Source organism: Callospermophilus lateralis, unplaced genomic scaffold, assembly GCF_048772815.1.
Source record: "Callospermophilus lateralis isolate mCalLat2 unplaced genomic scaffold, mCalLat2.hap1 Scaffold_314, whole genome shotgun sequence".
NCBI lineage: Eukaryota > Metazoa > Chordata > Mammalia > Rodentia > Sciuridae > Callospermophilus > Callospermophilus lateralis.
In genome coordinates this window covers 1,362,639-1,382,894 of record NW_027513751.1, presented here as the reverse complement: position 1 = coordinate 1,382,894, position 20,256 = coordinate 1,362,639, and the positions used below count along the sequence as shown (strand labels likewise).

The 20,256-nt window shown below is 43.5% G+C and overlaps 1 pseudogene; it reads right to left on the bottom strand.

The window, feature by feature from the left end:
- LOC143387807 (teneurin-4-like) overlaps positions 1-20,256 on the bottom strand; it is a 333,926-nt pseudogene that overhangs the window by 12,857 nt on the left and 300,813 nt on the right.

Here is a 20,256-nt window from a genome sequence, read left to right as displayed (position 1 = left end):
TCTCTTGGCTCCCTCCTTAAAACAGAGCCACCAAGTAGGCCTAGCAAAGAAAATACCTGAGACATCAATTCTGTGCTGGACACTGTGCTATGTTTGACACTGATGAAAACAAAGCCCCAAGAAGCGAAGGCATTTGCTGCAGATCTCATGGCTGGGGAACAACTGAGTCTGTACCTGACTCACCACTGTGACATTTTGATAGACACTCAGTGGTTCTCTGGGCAAAGCCTGGCCTTCTTAGGATCCTGGACTTCCCACGCCTCTGGGAACTCTCCAGCCTTTGCCCACAGTCAGAGCTTGTGATCACCTCCATCAGCTCCCAAGACATCATCATTTCCTCCCCCACCCTCCTCTTCCTCCTTCTAGAGGCCTAGGAGGCAGTGGGTGTTTGGGCCTAGGGTAGTTTCTCTGGCTTGGGCTGGTTGGGGTCCAGTCTCAGCTTCAGAATGCTTTGCTCCTGAATCCAGAATCAGGAGCCCCTTGTACAGTTTCCACTTGAGCTGCTGGGTCAGTATGCAATTTAATTTCTTTGCAGAGTCAGAAATACAGAGTTCCCTCAAAGGTAGGAGATCAGGTTTTTCATAGTTTAGTAAAGAAATATACTTTGGGGATCTATTTCTGTACTTGGATCTGGCCCTTAGGCACTGACTGCCCCTGAATCCCTGCCAGGTACTAAAATGCTGGCTCCCTCTAATGGCCACTTGGCCTCATGGGACATTTGGGCACATATTCTGTCTTCTCCACTAGTTACCGGTTAAGTTCAACAGGTAGGAAGACTCAAGAGGAAAGCAGATAAACTATGTAATGTTTTGAACAACCTACAATAAAAATTAATTAAAAAAAAAAAAGAGGAAAGCAGATAATTAGGTCACATAATGCACAATGGCACACGTGGCCTGAGGAAATGAAATCTCTCTGGGGTCCTCTGTAGTTTAAAAAAAGTGTGTGTGTGTGGGGTGGGGTGGGGTGGGGGGATAGGGCACACTCAGGTCTAGGAATTAAGGCCAGAATCCAACCTCAACTTTGTGACAGGCTTTTCTGTGTGCCCTTGGGCAAGTGTCTTCCCCTCTCTGTGTCCTGGTTTCTTCCTCTGTGTAACCACAGAGTTGTTGTGAGGATCCGAGAAACTTAAGTAAATTACATAGTGGAATGCTAGAAACAGAGACGGTACTGGATAAATGATTGAGATTATTCCCATTAAATGACAGCAAATGTTCATGGTCAATCTCAGAGAAAGGAGAGATGTGTATGTCTCCCTCTCTCCCCACTCAAGTTCTAAGGCCTTGAAAATAAGATTTATAATGATGATACTGCGACGATTTTAGCGGTGAATGGCCTGGTTATAATAAGGTTGCCTTCCCTGGGGTAATCGAACACAATTGCAGAAGCAAAAACAGTGTGGCAGACAATTCCTGTGAAAAATCAAAGGCACTGGAGGCTGACGCTTGTTCCTTGCAGAGATGGCCCACAGAGACAGGGCTGCACTACCCACAAGACAGGGGCCTTGTTAAGGCACCTTTTGGAAGGGCCTCCTATGGCTGCCCCCAGGGTGGTGCCACCCACACAGCTGCCCCGACACCCCCTGGGACCCCAGTGAAGGGGAGTTGTACCTCTGTGGCAAAAATTAATAAAATTGAATTAAGCAGCTCATTGGGGAGCACCTAATGCTTCCTGTGCTCGGCAGTGGCGGCAATGAGATTATTTTACATCTTTCTTTATTAAAAAAGTTCCCAGTCATATAAAAAATGAGCTCCATTTTGGGGAGGCACACCCGGCTAACATTCTAATTCCACATGCTTCCACTGTGGGTGGTCATTTATTTGGGGAGGAAGCCGAGATGTGGCCACCCGACTGGAGCACCATCCATCTCTCAGGCTGGGAGAGAGACCAATTAAAGCCTGGGAAACTTTTGGTCCAGTTCACACAGCGGAGAGAAAAATCCTAATAGTACTAATCGCTGCCCTTTATAGAGCACCTGGGATCTATGGCACTGGGCTAGGTGCTTTCAATATGTCGTCTTGTTTCTCAGAGTAACCTGAGGCTCAGAGGATTTGCTGAGGCTACACACGTGGCCCAGCAGGAAGCCAACCTGGGTTTAACTTCCCATTTTGCACACTGCCTCAGATGTGCAGGAAGGGCTGCTTGAGAATTCTGGTGGGGTCTCAGTGAGGGCCACAGATGGTGGCGGACCCCTGAGAACAAAAGCTGTGAGGCCTTCCTGAGAGAACTAGCAGGAGGCTGTTTCCCACATCAGATGGTTACCAGAGCGTTGGGCTGAGTTGGTGGGAACAAAGGAAGCCTGGTTCTAGTTTTTGATATTGGACGTCACTTAACATTTTGGTATCTGTTATGGGCCTACTTTGTCGTCTTTACCACAGCCTAGTTATGTGACTCTGGAAAAATCACTGGCCCTCTCTGGACCTTGGTTGCCCCACATGTAAAAAAGGAACTTAGGTGGTGAGCTATCTTTGAGGAAAGGCAGGGAATGAAGGGAGCCCAAGCTGTGCAGCTATAAGGAGGCTTCTCTGGTCTTGGGGATGTTGGGAAGATCTGGCTCCACTCTGTGGTTCACTTCAGCTCAGTGAACATCTACCGAGCACCTGTGGTCTGCAAAGTGCTGGATGGAAAGCCAGGCCTAGGTCACCAGCTCTGACTCTGCCTGTTCTTTCCTTTGTGAACCTGGAGGGAAATACTGCTGGGCTGTGACCCCCCAGGCCACAGCCACACTCTACTCATGGGAGGTGAGCAGACAGGCACTGAATCAGGGCATCCACACCCTGCAAGGTGCTCTGATATGCCATAGCACAAAGCCAGTTCCCTGCAGTGACAGAGGTCATTTTGGTCATTTAGGAACAGTCACTCTTTCTGGAAAGAGACCATGGCTTAGGTTCCAAAGAGATACAAAGAATTTTGGGACACATTAGCAACAGTACTGACAATTACAATAATAGCACTGACAAGAAGAGCAGCTATCCTTGACCACCTCGTCTAAATCAGACACTTCACACGTTACCTCTAATCCTTGTAGCAACTTGTAAAATCGGTTTTATCTTCCTCCTTTTATGGAGAAGGAAATTGAAGCTCTAAGACGACTGACAAACCCAAGTTCACTTGGAGCAATAAGCTGGAAATTCGCCTCCTACATAACTCCAAAGCCATAGATCCTTACATAAGTTAAAGCTGAAAAGACCACACAGGAGCCTCTCATGACACGTGGTACCTACTTTAGAACCTCCCTCTGCAGGTGAGGAATCTAAGGTCTCAGAGAGAGTTTTGAGAACAGACCCGATTCTTCGAGTCTCCTCATCCTCTCCCAGCATGCACTCTTGTGCAGTGGCCTCCAAGGCCTTGCTCACCCGCAGCCGGCGCCCGAAGACGGTAACCTGGCCTCGAGCCTGCTCCTTGCGCTGCCGCCACTCTACCAGGTTGAGGCCATTGTCGATGGGCAGCGTGTCATTCCTTTTGCCCACCGTGGGTTTGACAGTACCAGCGAGCAGGTGGGGCTCAGTCTGCAGTGCCACCTTCATGCCGTTGGCCAGCAGCAGTCACAGAGAGCCATCGGCCCCGATGTAGTAGCTGTTCCGGACTTGGTCTGAAGGAGAGGAAAACATGGGTGCTCAGGAGGGCTGGGGATGGAGATGGAGGTGAGCATTCCCCCAGCCATAGGAGTAAAATGTGATACTGAAGAAAACTGGGAAAATACATGGACAAGAATATCCATAATCTCAGTACTCAAATAACAGCATTAGAAATATTTTGCATATTTGTAGATTTCAGGGTATTTCCCAATACACTTAAAATTTTAAATAATTGTGGAATTTTGGACTCATCACTGCATTATATCATACCCATGAATATTTTTATAAACATTTTTCTTAATGACTATAAAGTATTCCATTATATGGAAGTACTATACTTTATCTAACCATGCCCCAAATAGGTATTCAGTGTGTTTCCAGTTTTTCACAATTACTGGACAGTGTAAATAAATATATTTCAAATATTATGCTAAACGAAAGAAGATACAGAAGGCCACATGTTGTATGAGACCACATATTTTTTCACTTACTTTCTAATTGGTACTAGGGATTGAACCCAGGAGTGCTCTACCACTGAGATACAACCCCAGCCCTTTCTATTTTTTATTTTGAGATAAAGTCTTGCTAAGTTGATGAAGCTGGCCTTCAATTTGGGATCCTCTTGTCTCAGCCTCCTGAGTCACTGGGATTATAGGCATGTGCCACATTGCACCCAAATGTATGAATTCATGTATAGGAAATGTCTAGAGTAGGTGAATCCAGAGAGACAGAAAGTAAGTTGATTAATGGTTGCCAGGGCAGAAGAGATTGCTAATAGGTATGAGATTTCTTTTTTGAGGTGTTAAAAATGTTCCAGAATTAGATATTGGTGATGGCAGTACAACTTTGTAAATATGATAAAAGCCATTGAATTGCTTTTATTAGCAAGAGTGAACTTTGGGGCTGGGGGCATAGCTTAGTGGTAGAACACCTGCCTAGAATGCTCAAGGCCATCTGTTTAATCCCTGTACCCCATAAAGATAAATAAATAAAAGATTGAAGGCTTCAGCATATTAATAAAAAAGGACAAATTTGAGGTATGTCATTATATTTCAATTAAAATGTTTTTCTTTGGATAAATCAGAATCCAAAATTTCCATTTTGGATTAATCAAAATAGGTTCCTAAAAGTAGGATTACTAGAACATTTTTAAGTCTTTTGATATACCCTAGGATAAAAGTGTTCTTTATAATAATGTAAAAAATAATACTAAAATCACTGACAGAATGTTGCATACATACACATTTTAAATTGTTACGACAATGGTTTTAAAATAGCTCTGATTAGAAAATTTAAATCTAATTAAAACATTTTAATTTGGCTCCTTAGCTAAAGAAACTTCTGGAGAAAAAGGTAAACTTCGTCTTTAAAATGCACCATGAGTTCTCCTCTGTAAATGGAAACAGTATCTCTGGGCTTGTGTGGGAATTTCACTCCTTTGTCCTTCCTTGTGTTTCTGCTGTCTTTAGAGGAAGCTATCCCAAGTCCTTCCTGCAGGGCTCTGCTCATATGTCATTTCTTCCAAGATGCCCCCTGTTCCTCTGGTCAGAGGAATGCCTTCCCCTCCTGTACACTTCTCAGCCTCTATGTGGGCCTCATCAGTGGCTCACAGCTGAGGGGTGCAGGGTTCACCATCCTGCAATGAACACACTCCCCAATGTCTAAGTGCTCACTGAGCACCATCGCCCAGAAAGAGTATAGGCTTGGGTTCCAGCTCTGTCATGTTCTTGCTGTGAGACCGTGGCCACATGCGTGGCTTGGTGTGCCTCTGTTGCTTCACTGTAAGATAGGGGTAATAACTGTGCCCTTGTTTCACAGGGATGCTCTGAGAGTGAAGCGAGATGAATACAAGGAGCTAAGGACAGGACCTGGCAGGTGGTACTATGTAAATGTTGGCTATTTCTAGTTTACTGTGTGTGGCACTGAGGTGGTCACCATCACATGCATTCTGCCCCCACCATTTCACACAGCTGTAATAGTGAACTTTCTAGTGCTGTTCAATAGCTCTTCCTTAAAAACAATAAAAATAAAAACAAAAACAAAAAATAATAAAAGCTCTCTTTCTTGTCTTTAGTGGCCAAGAGAATGGGTGAAGGAGCCTATTTATCCAAGTCCAAATACTCTTTCAGGTGTGTGACTTAGGACAGGCTGCTTAACTACTCATTGACTTCATTTGGATAATGAAGATATTAATAAGACCTGCCTAATCAGCTTATTATCAGGATTAAAAAAGACTATGAATATAAAATGCTAAAAATAATACTTTTATAGTTGATAAGTGCTCCAAAAATGTTAGGTATCTTTATTGCTCTACTTTTATAATCAGCAAATATTTGCTTGATTAGGTATGATGCAGGTTATGTCAAGTCCCAAGGGTATAGTTTTCATGGGAAACCCTCACCAAATCTTCTCTGCTAGAATGGCATCAAATTGGTCCCCCTCTCTTAAACTCCCTCCCTGTTTTATCTTTCTACACTTTTCCCCTTGCACATATGAATTCTAAAATCTGCCCCAAAGTTGCTATGCATCATTCACTGGCAATCTGTATTTTACTCCCTCTGAAGAGTGAAAAAACCTGTCAATTTATCTTTTTAAAGCTGCTTCTTTCTGCATCCACATATGTCCATTACCAGGGACTTTGGATGGACCAAGCATCTGCAGAGGCCCATGTCACATGACCTCACTTAATGCAGGCTGTGACTTCCCAAGGCCACTGCTCATTAGTAGCTGCTTCTTATTACTTCCCATGGCTCAGACAGGATGAAACAGAAAGGGTTTTTCACAAGGACTCTACTGAGGCGAATGTGAAGCCGAGCATCTGAGCCTGGTGTGCAAGAAGGAAAGGGAGCTTGGCAGAGGTACAAAAGGGGGAAACAGGTACTGTATTTTCCTGGATCCCAGGATGCACTTTTCCTTTTCACATCTCAATGTTCTGAAATTGGAATGTGTCTTACAGTCCAGCTATGTATTTTAAGCAGTGTGTCCTTTTTATCCTTTGCCTGAAAAACTACTATTAAAACGATGGTACATTTTAAAATTGAGGGATATGGCACTTTTGAATTTTTAAAAGTTGCCTAAATATAAAAAGGCTGATTTAATCTTTGGGGAAGAAAATGCTCAAAGTAGGTGTAGCAAGATGCAGTGGATGGACGATACAATTCTTGGCCACTGGGAAGAAAACAGACTTGAAGGACCATGTCTGGAGTACTCATTGGCCCTGCCACTCTGGGTCAGGCATGACCCTGGCTGGTTGGGAGCTGGTACCTTCTGCTGGCAGTAACCCTGCCAGGGGATAAATTCTCAGGGTGTCTCAACCCACTATTAAAGGTGGGGAAGAAATGCCAGGGCTTGCTTTCTCTCTCTGAGTACCACTATTTTTCCTCTATCTCTTTGAAAAGTGAAGGACTACCTTTGCGAATAAAAGCTGTTATACAAATATACATTTATTCTTTTATGGTAACTCAAGCTACTTGCTAATTAATTAATTACTCAATTAACCCAACAAGTATTTACTGAGCAATACTCTGTGCCTGGCCCATGCTAGTTACTTTACAAATATCATCTAAAGAGATCATCTGAGCAGCCAATGAGGCAGGTATTATAATGCAGCCCCATTTTCCACACCCAGAAACTGAGGCTCAGAGAAGATTGACTCCTTCCAGTTCACATGGTGGGATTTGGCACAGTGGGCACAGGAGCCCCAGGTTCCCCCCAACCCCTGTCCTGCCTCACATCACTCAACACAGCTTCAACTTGCTTTCTTTTCCTGGAGAATAAAACTGAGGAATATGGTGGGTGATATAGTGGCAGAGTCAGAACTAGAACTTGGCCTGATTTTCAGCCCAAAGCTCCTTCTACTGCTTTGTGGCAAAGCCTTTGGGGGTAAGAAAGAGCTATCAGAGGGTGGGAAAGAGTCAGGCAGGGCTCTTTAGGGATTATTAATTTTTTCCTTTCATGCTTACAAAATCCAATAAAACTTCAAGCCCACCCTGGGCCACTGCATCCCATGAGAACAGTTGAGGCAAGACAACTAACAGCAGAGTCCCACCATGAGATTTGCCTGAAACTAAAAGACCAATCTGTCTCAGGGGGGATCTGACAGATGCAGAGAAGAAGCCTCTTTTCTATGGAATCCTAGCAGAGGTACAAACCTCACATGGGCTTCAGGAAGGACTTCTCCATGACTAAATCCCCTTCATAATTAGATGTAATTATTCTTGTCCTTTGTCCTAGCCTGCATCAGAGTGAGTGTAAGTCTTTTAATCTGAAAGCCATTAAGATAGCAGAATGGTGAGGTCACCTAAATTAGCAGCTAATGGATTCTCTCCCCCTTGTTCTGATGATAATGGGATGGGACAATGAAATATTACTCTGAAGCTTCTGGGAGAGAATTTACAGGACTCCGGCTTATGTGTTTTGCAAATGAGGTGGCAATAGGGAGAGAAACAAATCATAATTCTTTGCTGTTCTTGGGCGGCTCCTGAAGCAACATTTCTAGCCTCATTCTTCTGACGAAGGGATCTTCTCTCAAAGGCCCCCTGTGTCCCAAAGGCTCCCGGACTTGCTTGGCTTACCTTGCAGCAGTGTGTAAAAGGCACCTGAGGCAGACAGGTTGTTGGTTATGGTGACATCATCCTTGCTGGAGGTCTCTACCAGGACATGCACCGAGCTGTCTGTGTCACTTCGAAAACTGCTCACCTGGCCCGTAGGGAAGGTCACATTTGTCAAGCGGCCAAAGCTGTCATACCTGGAAACCAAGGGGTAACACTGAGTAACAAAAATATGACGGTGCTATAGCTGGAATGTTCTACCTCATGCCTTGGTTTTATGTGTTCTGCTTTCCTTTTCAATCAGATACAGTCCTCTGTTTCCCTCCTCTCCTTGCTCAAGTCTTGGTCACCTGTTGACATCTAACTGGAGGAAGATGATTTACCATTTGAGTTTTCCTTTCCCAATTCACATAGTGGAGAGGATACCCCAGCCCTGCCTACCCCCTGGGAGTATTGTGAGGAGCTTTTCCTAGGATGCTTCTCTTGTGCTGGGATGCTGATGTACAAGGCATTTCCCTCTTGGGATTGTGAGTTGTCGAGGTCAGGAATGGTTTATGGAGTTCGATTACTAGGCTGGGAATCTGGTGTCACACCACTTGGATTCTGCCACCTGTCAGCACTGTGACCCAGGAGGACCTACTCCCAGTTCATCCCTGCTTCAGCAGAATTGAGTCAGGCATAGGGAAGACAGGCAGGGAATGCTGGCTGAGCAACTCAAGGAATGCAGGATTGAACATGCAAGGCCTCTCTTTCCTGCTCTGTAGGAGAGAACAGGCCATGACTTATTCACACTCTACCTGCTGTATGACATGACAGAAACTGGACACATGTAGACACCTGATAAACATCTGCTGAAGGCACACATGGAAGAAGCTGCTCTTGATAAAAGATACTATGGCCCTCTCCCTAGGTATCTCCCCAGAGTTTTAGTCTCAAGACAGAAAGAGGTTTTGTATCAAGGCAGACAACTGTAATTATTATTGAAGGTATCCTGTAATGCATAATTAAATTGAGCCCGAAGAAGATACAGCAAAAAGGCCCCATGCCTTCAAGATCTGGTTTTCATTTTATATGAGACAGCCCAAAACCCATAATTTCCACTCCTTGCATTTTCCATTAGAAGGACTGAATGTCTTAATTAAATGAACATCAAATAGAACAACCAATTTATAAAACTTTCTCTCCTATTCATTCATTTCACTACCTTTCAAAGTTTGAGAAATGCCACTGGATCTCTCTGCTGCTTGATCAATACCTATGATTATCCCATCAGAGCAGTTTCTTCTGACTCTGCATGGGAAGAATTGGAGCTGCCCATTCTACAGACCCTGAACACCTTTGCCCTGAGGGTTGCTCTTACAGAACCCTTTCTGCTCTGCTGCAAAGCTGCTCAAACAGGTGCAGGGGCCTGGAAGGGGGAGTACACAGAACTCCAGACTCTGAGTGGTTGCCTTAAGTCCTAGTCCTATGATTGGGTGACATCTGGACAATGGCTTGTTTATGACCATCATGGCTTTAATTATGGGAACCCAAAAAGCATTGACAAGTTTTCTTTCTCTCCATGAGAAATGGAAGGAATGGCTGGCATGAAGTCTTTGGAGCCAGACAGTCTATGCCTTGAATCCTGGCTCCACACTTGCTAGCAATGTGACCCTGGAGGATGAGCGTGCAGTTTTGTTTCCCACCTGCCTCAAACCCCCACCACAAATTACCACATTTTGGGCAGGTTACATAATGCAGCATAACCTCAGTGAGCCTTTTGTTTCTTCTTCTATACATGAGGATAATAACTTCTAGCTCATAGAGACCCAGAGAAGACCAAAAGAGGTAACATATTTAAAATGCATGTAAATTCTTACCAGGGCCTTCAGGACCCCAGGGGACTGTCCTCATTGGAATGTCAACTCCCTGAAGCAGGCACTTCAATTGGTTACTATTGTAGCCAGAACTCTGAGTGCTAGACACGCATTTAACAATGTGAATGACTTGACTCCTTACAGCCTCTCCTTCTGACTTCCCCGTGACCTTTATTCTTCTGTACCTCTGTAATTCACTGCCCCTGATGCTGTTCCCCAAATATGCCAAGCTCAATCCATGCTATTGGTGCTTACACTGACTGTCACTTTGCAGGGAATGCTCTTCCACACAGGTGTGGCCAGTTCCACCATTCAAGTTTCAGTTCAAATGGGGCCTTCCCTGACTACCATTTCTGAAATAGACAGGTCCCCCATCTCTATCATGTTATCTTACTATATTGTCTTCATTGTACTTATTATCTTGTTTAGTTGCTTGTTATCTGTCTCCTCCTACTGGAAGATAAGCTCCATGGGGGATAGGGACCTTGTCTATATTCTCAGTGCCTAGACAATTACCCAGCATATAGAAGGTACTCAGTAATATTTATTGAGTGGGTGAATAAATACATAGGAAGATGGTAGGTACTATTGTTGATTATTGAAGACACGGATTGAAAGCAACTAAGAGTTTACTACTCCCTCCATTCCCTGTGTGAGGAAGCGAAAGTTCACAAAGATTCAGAGTATCTTTTAGGTACCAAGCATCATGCTTGTAATCATCTCGAGGTAGGGATTATTATCACCATTTCACAAATGGTGATGATTAGACTCAGAGAAGATAAGTAACTTGCTTAAAATGACACAGCTAGTTAAAGAATATAGATTCAAAGTCAGGTCTATTTGACCTTCAAGAGTGTGTTCTTTCATCAAGCTTTCCATAATAATGATGCTGTTTCAAATCAAAACCTTTGTATTCATCACTGTGTTAAGGAAAAAATTCTGTTTGGAAGTCCCAAGTGGGTCAAGAAGACTGACAGTTTTCCCTTCAAGATGCTTCGCTTGGCTACTGCTGCAGTTGACTTTTGCAGCGATGCCAGGCCCCCTCTTGGAGGGAGGATAGAGATGGCCCAATGATTGGCTTTCCATTATTTCATTCCACTGACTTTTCTTCACTCCGTTTTCCCAAAGCATCTCTAGAGCACAGTGAAAGAAAACACATAAAAGATTCATCGAGTTGCTGTGAACTTGGCTCTCAGAAGAGGACTGCTAAAGGGTATCTTCACACACTGTAAGGCCTTCTTCTTCACACTTGATACTTCATCCCGAGCCACTTACTATGTGCAGCTAGCGAGGAAAATGCCAAATTTCCTCTCTGATACTAAACTGTTGATGATTTTAACTTTTTGTTCAGAAAAAAAAGATCTGAGTATTACGACTTTCATCTGTGACTGTTCCAAACACCAGCATCAACACCAACAACGGGAACGGACACTGTGTCATCTATGAATAATTAGAGTTCACGGTCCATGCACTCCTATAGTTCCCTTGGCCTCAGTCACTGTAATGAATGGCATCACTACATCATTGTCCACTCAAAAATCAGGTCAGAGCCAGGGCACTTACTGGCTTCTGCAGTAAAAACTTGTACTCACTATTTCCTATAAAATGAAGTCCCAACAATGAATTCTAGCCTTCAGGATTCCCAAGATGTAGTTCGCTCTCCCAGTGTAGGTCTGTCTCTCACTGATGGCTTAACATGTGCTGGAAAGTATGTTGGGTTCAGGTTTACCTGGGATCCAGGATTGGCTCTGATCCTTACGTCTAACATGTTGCAGAGCCACTCAGTCTCTATGTTGGTTATTCTGCATGCTCTCCCCAATCATTCTCTGCCCTTCTCTGTGCCCAGAGAGGCTGACCCCTGCACACTGCATCACTGAGTACCTGGGCTGACTCAAGTCTGCTTAAGCTAAGTCTATGGCCAGCACTGATAAGACACTGGAGGTCAGAACCAGCTTTTCCTCATTCTCTCCTTCACTGCCATATTTCCAGGAATAGCTGCATCCATCTATGATAACAGCTTCTACCAGGTGCATTCTCCTTCCCACGGGGCTTCAGTAACAATATTCTACCTGCTCCCCCCACCACCTTGACCTTCAGCCTGAGGCTTGGTAATGGCTGTTGTGTTTTTAGTGCTTGGGTGCCTCAGCATCTTTTCTTGGTCCCCTTATCCCTGTCTGTACCTCTAAAACATATTTTCATTTGAAAGGTGTAGTCCACCCTTCCAGTGCAGGTCTGTCTCTCATCGATGTTGCATATCATATCTGAGTGGAAATTTTTTTTTCTTTCTGAACTCTGTCTTCTAGTGTGTGTGTTTTCTGATGAGAAGTCTGCTGTAATTTTTGTTTGTTCTTTTTTTCTGGATGCTTTCAAGAGTTTTTCTTTTGCATTCAACAGTTTGAATATGATATGTTTAGAAAAGTGTGTGTGTGTGTGTGTGTGTGTGTGTGTGTGTGTATGTGTGTATTTATTTTACTTGGTATTTTTTGAGCTTTTTGGATCTGTGGTTCATTATTAATTATGAATAATTCTTGGCCATTATTTCCTCAAATATTCCTCTGCCTGTTTTTCAACTCCTCTCCTAGAATTCTAGTTATGTGCGTACTAGATCATTTGATGTTGTCCCACAGGGTTTGAAGTATTCTTTTGCTCTCTTTTTCTCCTATGTTTTCATTTGGGTAATTTCTACTGGCCTGTCTTTCTTCCGCAGCTGTGTCATGCTGTGTCATCAGGAGCAACGAGCCGGTCAAAGGCATTCTTCATCTCTGTAGTTGTGTTTCTCATTTCTAGCATTTCCATCTGATTTTTTCTTAGGGTTTCTATCTTCTTGCTGAAATCATCCATCTGATCTTGGAAACTGTTCACCTTTTTTCACAAGAGCTTTTGATACAATTACAGTTATTTTAAATTCTGTGAACAATGGTTTCAACATCTGTGTCATATCAGAATATGGCTCTAATGATTCCTTTTTGCTTTTTCTTCTCCTACCCGTGTTCAGTTGAAAATGTGACACCTCGTGTGGCATGGTAGAGACTGAGATTGATGGCTTGTGTTTGGAAATGAGTTTACTTCTGCTAGGACTTCAGGGAGGGGTTGTGAGTTAATCTAGTTAGGATTTGGGCTGGCTTAGAAGTTCCTGGTTTCTGTGGTTGCCTCAGTGCATCATAGTCTTTAAGTTCTTTTAGCAATTTTTTGTGCTTAGGGTGAGAAACTGATCTGTCAACTGTTTTTCTCTTGGCCTCAATTTCCACTCCATCCTTAGCATTAGGTCCTTTGTGCCACAAATCAGAGGGTCTCCTTCCATGCTCTACCCGCTTTCCATCCTTTTTGCAGCAATGCTTTGCTCTGCACTGTTGCTTTCAGCTTTTTAATCAGTAGGAGGTGATGGTGGGCGAGTTCTCTATTGTCCTGAGGAGGACTCAGCCTTAGGTATGTGTGCCCCTGACCCTGGGGACTGTCTCCACCTAAGTGCTCCCACCCCTTCTCAGGCGGCAGTTTGGGGCTCTTACAGATTCCTGCTCTTCTCCTGCACTACATACTTTTTCTGCTTTTCTTCTCTCATTCAGCTGATGGGTCTCCACCTGTGTCTAAGTGGGAGAGTGACTGGCTCTCTCTTCACAGGTGAAGGCTTTTGCTCCTCAGGGGATGCAGGGTGATAGGGGTCTGGGTGGAGCAGGCAGCTATTTGTGCTCTTCTCCTCAGCGGTTGCTCCACACCTCCCCAGGTCTAGCAAAAAGGTCTCTTTCTGAGATCTTTCTTCAATCTACTGGTGGTGGGCAGGGGGGGGGGCGGAAAACTCCTGAAGAGGATGTGGACTCCTTCCATTTCAGTTCCCAGGGCTTGATACTCTCTTGCCCATACACACTTGGCCTTCAGAAATACGGTGGCCATCCTAGTGAGCTCCTCCTACTAGTTCCAGTTGCATCCACTCCAGGGAAGCTAAGTTCATATCCTGTCTCTCTCTGCAGGTGTCTGTCCCTCCTTGAATCTGGGCTAGTCTGTCGCTCTATTACCTCTGAGGAGTTCAAGGAAAATCCATGAATTTGCCTGTTGTCAGGCTTACTTTTGTTATAAGATTGGGAATGATGCTCTTTCTAGCTCTCATATCCCCCAAGCAAAATCAAGAAGCCCAATCTGGGGGCTGGAATTGTGGCTCAGCGGTAGAGCACTCGCCTAGCGTGGGCGGGACCTGGGTTCAGTTCTCAGCACCACATAAAAATAAAGGCATTGTGTTGTGTCCATCTACACCTAATAAATAAATATTAAAAAAAGAAGCCCAATCTGTTGATTTGAACTCTTTGAGTTGAATTCTGTGTCCTTCCAGGAATACTGATAATGTCAGAACTGGGATTTGAATCCAGCATTCTTCTCACTACAGCATATTTTCCTCCCTTTCTTTATCTCCCTTCCCTCTTGAATTTATGTTTCATTTATAAAATATTTAGTGAATCATTTTCAAGGTGGCAAGCCCTAAGCTTGACACAGAGATAAATTAGTAAGGTTCTCACAATAGCTAAAGGAAACATACCTATAACAGGAGCTGTCGTCAGGCATTGTGGGAGACCATAGTCACTTCCTGCTCTGAAATTTAGGGAAGTTGGTTTTTCATGCCCACCCAGGAAGTCAATTTTGTTTATTTACTTATTTTGTGGTGCTGGGGATTGAATCTGGAGCCTCACATAGGCTAGGAAAGCACTCTACCACTGAGCTACATCTCCAGCCCTTAATTTTGGAAGGAGCCTCATGCTACTGGACATTTTCTTACATTTTCTTGTTTTCTGACCATATGCCAAGTCTGACAGCATTGATGGCCCTCCCTAGAGATGAAGTCCCTATTGCAGACTCCTTGGAGGTTTTTACCAGCAGACCTGTGGGCTCAGGGAAGGAAAGTAACCTTGAATCTCCAGAGCTGTGAACTCCAAGTTGCTCTAAAGTGTGTGATGTTTATGTTAGATGTATTATTTAATCTGCTAGGAAGATCGATAAAGCCAACTTAAACTTGTTTCAGTAATAGCCCATGTCACAGGAAGGCCTGGATGGATTTTTTTTTAATTTTTTAGAACATTTGAATTTGAATCCACAAAGGTGCCTCATGGAGCTAAAAGGAGAAATTTCACTAGAGCAAATGGTCCATTGGTAAAACCTGTTCAAATCCTTGTTAAGAAACACCACAACACAATATGGTGTGATGCTACATCATGTACAACCATAGAAATGTAAAGTTGTGCTGCAATTGTGTACAATGAATTGAAATGCATTCTGCTGTCAGATATACCTAATTAAAATAAATAAATAAATAGAAAAAAAAAGAAAAAGAAACACCTCGACAATAAACAACCGTACACCTTTCCTTCTAGGAAGCTTAATAGCTTGTTAAGTATTTTTTTCCTCTCAGTATTAATTTAGTTTTTAATCCTCGGAATGGCCCATAAATGGGGTAAGGTAGGAATTTTTTGTTTGTTTGTTTGGTTGAGACATGGGCCTGGAGGCCAGCTAGCCTGCCTGAGTCACATGGCTAATGTTCAGTGAAGATAGGTGCCTGGCTCCCTTGCTTTGTTTCCAGAACAGATCCACTTTACTTGGCCCACTCAGCATGCCATTTTCCAGCCCATTTAGGATATCCTCAGGGACCTGACCTCTTTCCTAGTTCACACCTTAATATGTTCTACTTGACATTTGAGTCTGCTCTTTTGATTCCTACTCCTATTAAAACTTTGATCTGTTCCTCTGATTAGTTTACTTACAAACTGCTCCTGGCTAATATGTTTCATGTCCAAATAACATTTCTATAATTACTGCTACTGCCACATATTGCTTGAAATAATAATAATAATAATAATAATAATAATAATAATAATAATAATAATGGCAGCCACTGTCATTTTATGGAGCTTTTCATATTTTATCTCACGGAAATTTTGAACCTCAGGCTGTTCTTATAGAATAGACACTATTTAGATCTCTATCATACCAATAAGTCACAAAGAACACAGGTGAACCAGGCCAGTGCAGTTGGAGGAACATGGACTTGTGTTCCAGTTGTGCTCTACACCCACTATGTGATTTTTAAGCTTGTTCCTTAATCTCTCTGTGCTTTAGCATATTCTTATGTAAAAATGTGGAAGATAATTTCCTGCTCTCTGAAAAATGATCTACCATGAGACCCAAGGTAATTAATCTGTATCAGGCTTATGGTTTACCATCTCATAGATGCTATGAAATGGGAAAGAGCCTGGCATACAGAGGGATCTCAAAAAAGTGAGTTTTCTTTCATTCTTTCTTTTTTTTTATTTGTATGGCTTTTATCTTCCACTTCTGGTTTGTGTCAAGAAGGATCAGTGCTTTTCTTGTGTACTCCTATAAAGTGGATTCTTTGGAATTTCAAATGCTATTTTATAAAAAGCAATTGTAATAACTTTTCCTTCTTCCTAAAATATCAAACATGGCTGTAGATTTCATCAGGGAAAGAGAGGAAGGGACCCTGTCTGGTAGAGGTGTAGGAAATGGTTTTAGATTTCAGGGTGGTGAAGAGTAACAGTGGCAGTGATGTGCAGGCATTCAGTTTGGGATCTGAGGGAGTGACCTTGGGAACTAATTAAGTGTACAGACTCGCTCTGACAAAGAAATCCCTGTATTGGCTAAATAATGTATGAGATTTCCATGGGCAATGGGGAAAATTGAATTATTTAGCGTATTTCCATTTCAATGAGTTAATCAAGATAATTGCTGTTTTCCTGGATCTTTGTCTTTTCTTTGCAATTAGCAAGGTCCTTGTTTGGAGAAAGGAATTTAGTTAGTGAACTTTGTACAAACTGCTGTGACATTTTTTGGTGTAAGTTATATTTAAAATCAATTATAGGTCCTTTTCCTTTGAGTTTCAAGATTGTGAGAAACTGATGCTTGATCCACTTTGAGAAGAATGTCGGGTTCAAGGATTCAAGTGCATTTGGGATTAACAACCTTAAGGGGGGTGGAGTGGGGGAGGGCAGTAGGGCAGAAATGAAAGAGCAAGAGCTTTGGCCTCAGACAGATTTGGGCTGCAATCCCTGTTCTGTCGTGTTCTCACTATGTAACAGCGGGCAAATGGGCTTGTCCAAGCCTCAGCTTTTACTTCCATAAAGCAGATAATATCTGCCCAAATCCCAGCTGCTGTGAAGGGAGGCTGCAATGACAATGCAGTTCCTGGCCCACTTTTGATGGTCAACAAGACTAGGTCCTTCCCCATCCCCTGCACACATGTCTAATGGTGACACTTTCAGCAGTCTCAGTTCTCTGGAACATGGCTAACATCTTGGGGAAAAACAAATAAAAGCTTAAAAAAAATCTAACTAGAAAAAGAGATGTTACAAAATCCCTTCATTAAAATACCTCATAGGGAAACACTTCATAACGTCTATTTAATTTTGGCTGGGATTGTAATAAGCTGAACTTCTGCTTCTCTGACCACACCACTTAAGAAGCCCTGTATGGGGGGAAGTAGGGTTGTAGCTAGATGAGGTGAGCACTGTGACTGAAAACAAATGGGGACACAGTAACTCCCCATGGAGGGGCCAAGAAAAGAGTAGTTGAGCATTACTTTAGGCAGGGCAAAGGGTTCTGCATCCTTGTCTCCCCACAGAAGCTCTTTCCTACAACAGCATAATATGCCATTGTTGCTCTCCTCATTAACAACCCTGACTCATAAATAGAAAGGTTATGTTAGATCTGTGTCACGTGTTTCAGAAAGGAGGCAGGTAATGTACCTCATAACAAGGTCATCTAAAATGGTAAAAATTAAAAAAAAATTTGGTACTTAAAGATGTGAGCTCCAATTATGCAAAAAAAATTCACCTATATGGAATTGTTCCTTCTCCCACTACCATGTTTCTGAACAGTGGTCATCTGGAGAGGCAAGGAGTTTATCAAGGACTTTTCATCTATATCATCTCCCTGTACTATGTTCACCATGAGCATTTTATAGATGTAGAACTAAAGCCCAGAAAAATGAAATCCATGGTGCAGCTAGGATGGAAGCCCAAATTCTCTGATTCCAAAGCTTGTAGCTTCTCCACTACACAAATTTCCTTCTCAGGAGAAATCATCTAGAATATGAACATGAGAGCATATTAAAGGTAATGGTTTGCATCCCAAGTCCTGAATTAAAAATGAAATACATTCAAGAATGAACACTTCATCTCTAACCTGCAATGCACCTAATGAAACAGCCATCAAATGGCATCAGCTGGATACTTACTCATAAAAGGTTGTCCATCCATTTTCATTGCTTTTGGTCGCCAGAAGGCCAGAGTTGCCATGGTATGTCATCATGGCCAGCTCGTGTCCTTGTGTGGTCACACTTTTGAGTGCACTGTTGGTACCCATGGTCACCCAGTATACCTGGCCATCTGGGACCACCAACCAGAGAGGCATCCCAGTAGAATCTCGGCGTATGTTAACCATGTTGCCGTTGTTGTCTGTGATGAGAGTGATGTCACCATCCCCAGTGTAGGTGAAGTTGTACAGGTAGTCTCCTGTGGGCAGGCTTTGGGTATACAGATGCTTGCCACTGGTATCAAACAGGTAGAGCTCCTGGTCAATGGGGGAGGACAGCTCATACATGTTCTGGGTGTTGAGGAAAGGCTTGTTCTTCCTGATGAACCGAATTCGAATATTCCCAAGGTCAGCCACATAGAGCTCCCCATCAGCACACACAGCCAAGGAAGACGGGGTGTTCAGCTTTGCATCCTTGGCGTAACCATCGTCTCCAGAGAAGCAATCACAGTTGGCATCGTTTTTACAGTCACAGCCACTGGGGGCCCCAGCAACTAGGGAGATCTCTCCACTAGTGGTGACCTGCCTGATGTGGTTGATCTTTTTCTCATCAGTCTCAGCAATATATAGGACCCTGTTGTGTGAAACAGCCAAAGCAGTGGCTGACTCCAGGGTTGCATGGATGGCCACCTTGCTCAGCAGGAAGTGGTCGATGCCAGGAACCTGGCAGTGCATGGGCCTCCCAGCGACAATGCGTACCTGGTGATTTTCAGAGATTTGCAGGATTACATTGTTGTCAAGGACATAAAGAGAGTTGTCCATCGGGTTGATGGCTAAGTCTGTGGGCCACTCCAGGCGAACCTGACAATGGAGACATGAACACTCAAATGATTGGCAGGATGTCCCCCACTAATCATCCCACACCCCCTTAAAACCCATAACAGCATCCGAAGCACCTTTACATATAGTCTTGGCCAATCCTTACAGAGTATACCATCAAAAAAGGAGTGTCAGCCCCCTGAGCACAGGAAAACCATGTCACTGAGGCATTGATGGTCTCTGTCAGGACTGACAAAACCTGAAGAGGGGATAACAACAGAAAGTAGCCGGTGAGAAGATGGACTTTGGAGTCAGACAGGCCTGGGTTCAGATCCTAGTTCTACCACTTATGACCTTGCGCAAGTTACTGTGCCTCTCTGAGCCACAATTTTCACATCTGGAAAACAGAAATAATAATTGTGCAGAGTGCTCAAACAGTGATATGGGGGTGGGAGGGGAAGTCAGATGAAGTCTGGAGGCAAAGTAGGACTTGTTCAGAGGTTTAGAAGAGACTCTTCATGAATGGATGATATGATACGTGTATAAAAGATGATTTCTCAAATAATAGACAGAATAACCATGGCACTGTCAGACACAGTTATAGACCAGTGGTTCTCAAATCTGGCCCTATATTCAAATAATCTGGGGATGTTTTAGAAAATAGTGGTATTCACATTCCACCCTGAGTCGGTTCCCTGGGTGGGGTTTGGACATTGACATTATTTCAAGCTTCCTGGGTGATTCTAATTGGGAGTTGGGAAACACAACTGGATTCCTGCCTCTTATATTGGGTGATAACCAGACAAACAGCATTGGTATCATCTGGGAGCTGGTCAGAATTGCCCCAAACCTATTGAATCAGTGTCTGCATTAAAGCAAAATCCCTGGGTGATTTCGGTGTCCACTGAAGTTTAGGAAGCCCTGCTCTACATAATGGTTTCTAATACCTTTGAGAACTGGTCCTCCTGGAAAGGATTAATGAAGTTGGCAGTAGGATTTAGGGTTCACAGGTCTGGGGCCCCACTCTGAGCTTCTTCTGAGCCTGACTGGTAAGTCTTTAAGTGGGAAACTAAGAGGCTGCAACCTTCAGGGTTTAAGGTGAGGAGAAATGGACATGGACATGGGGCATGGATTGTTGGATAGATCACACTGGGAACTACTGGCACTTCACTAGTTGGGCCTTCAAGAGGTCCAACCACACCATAC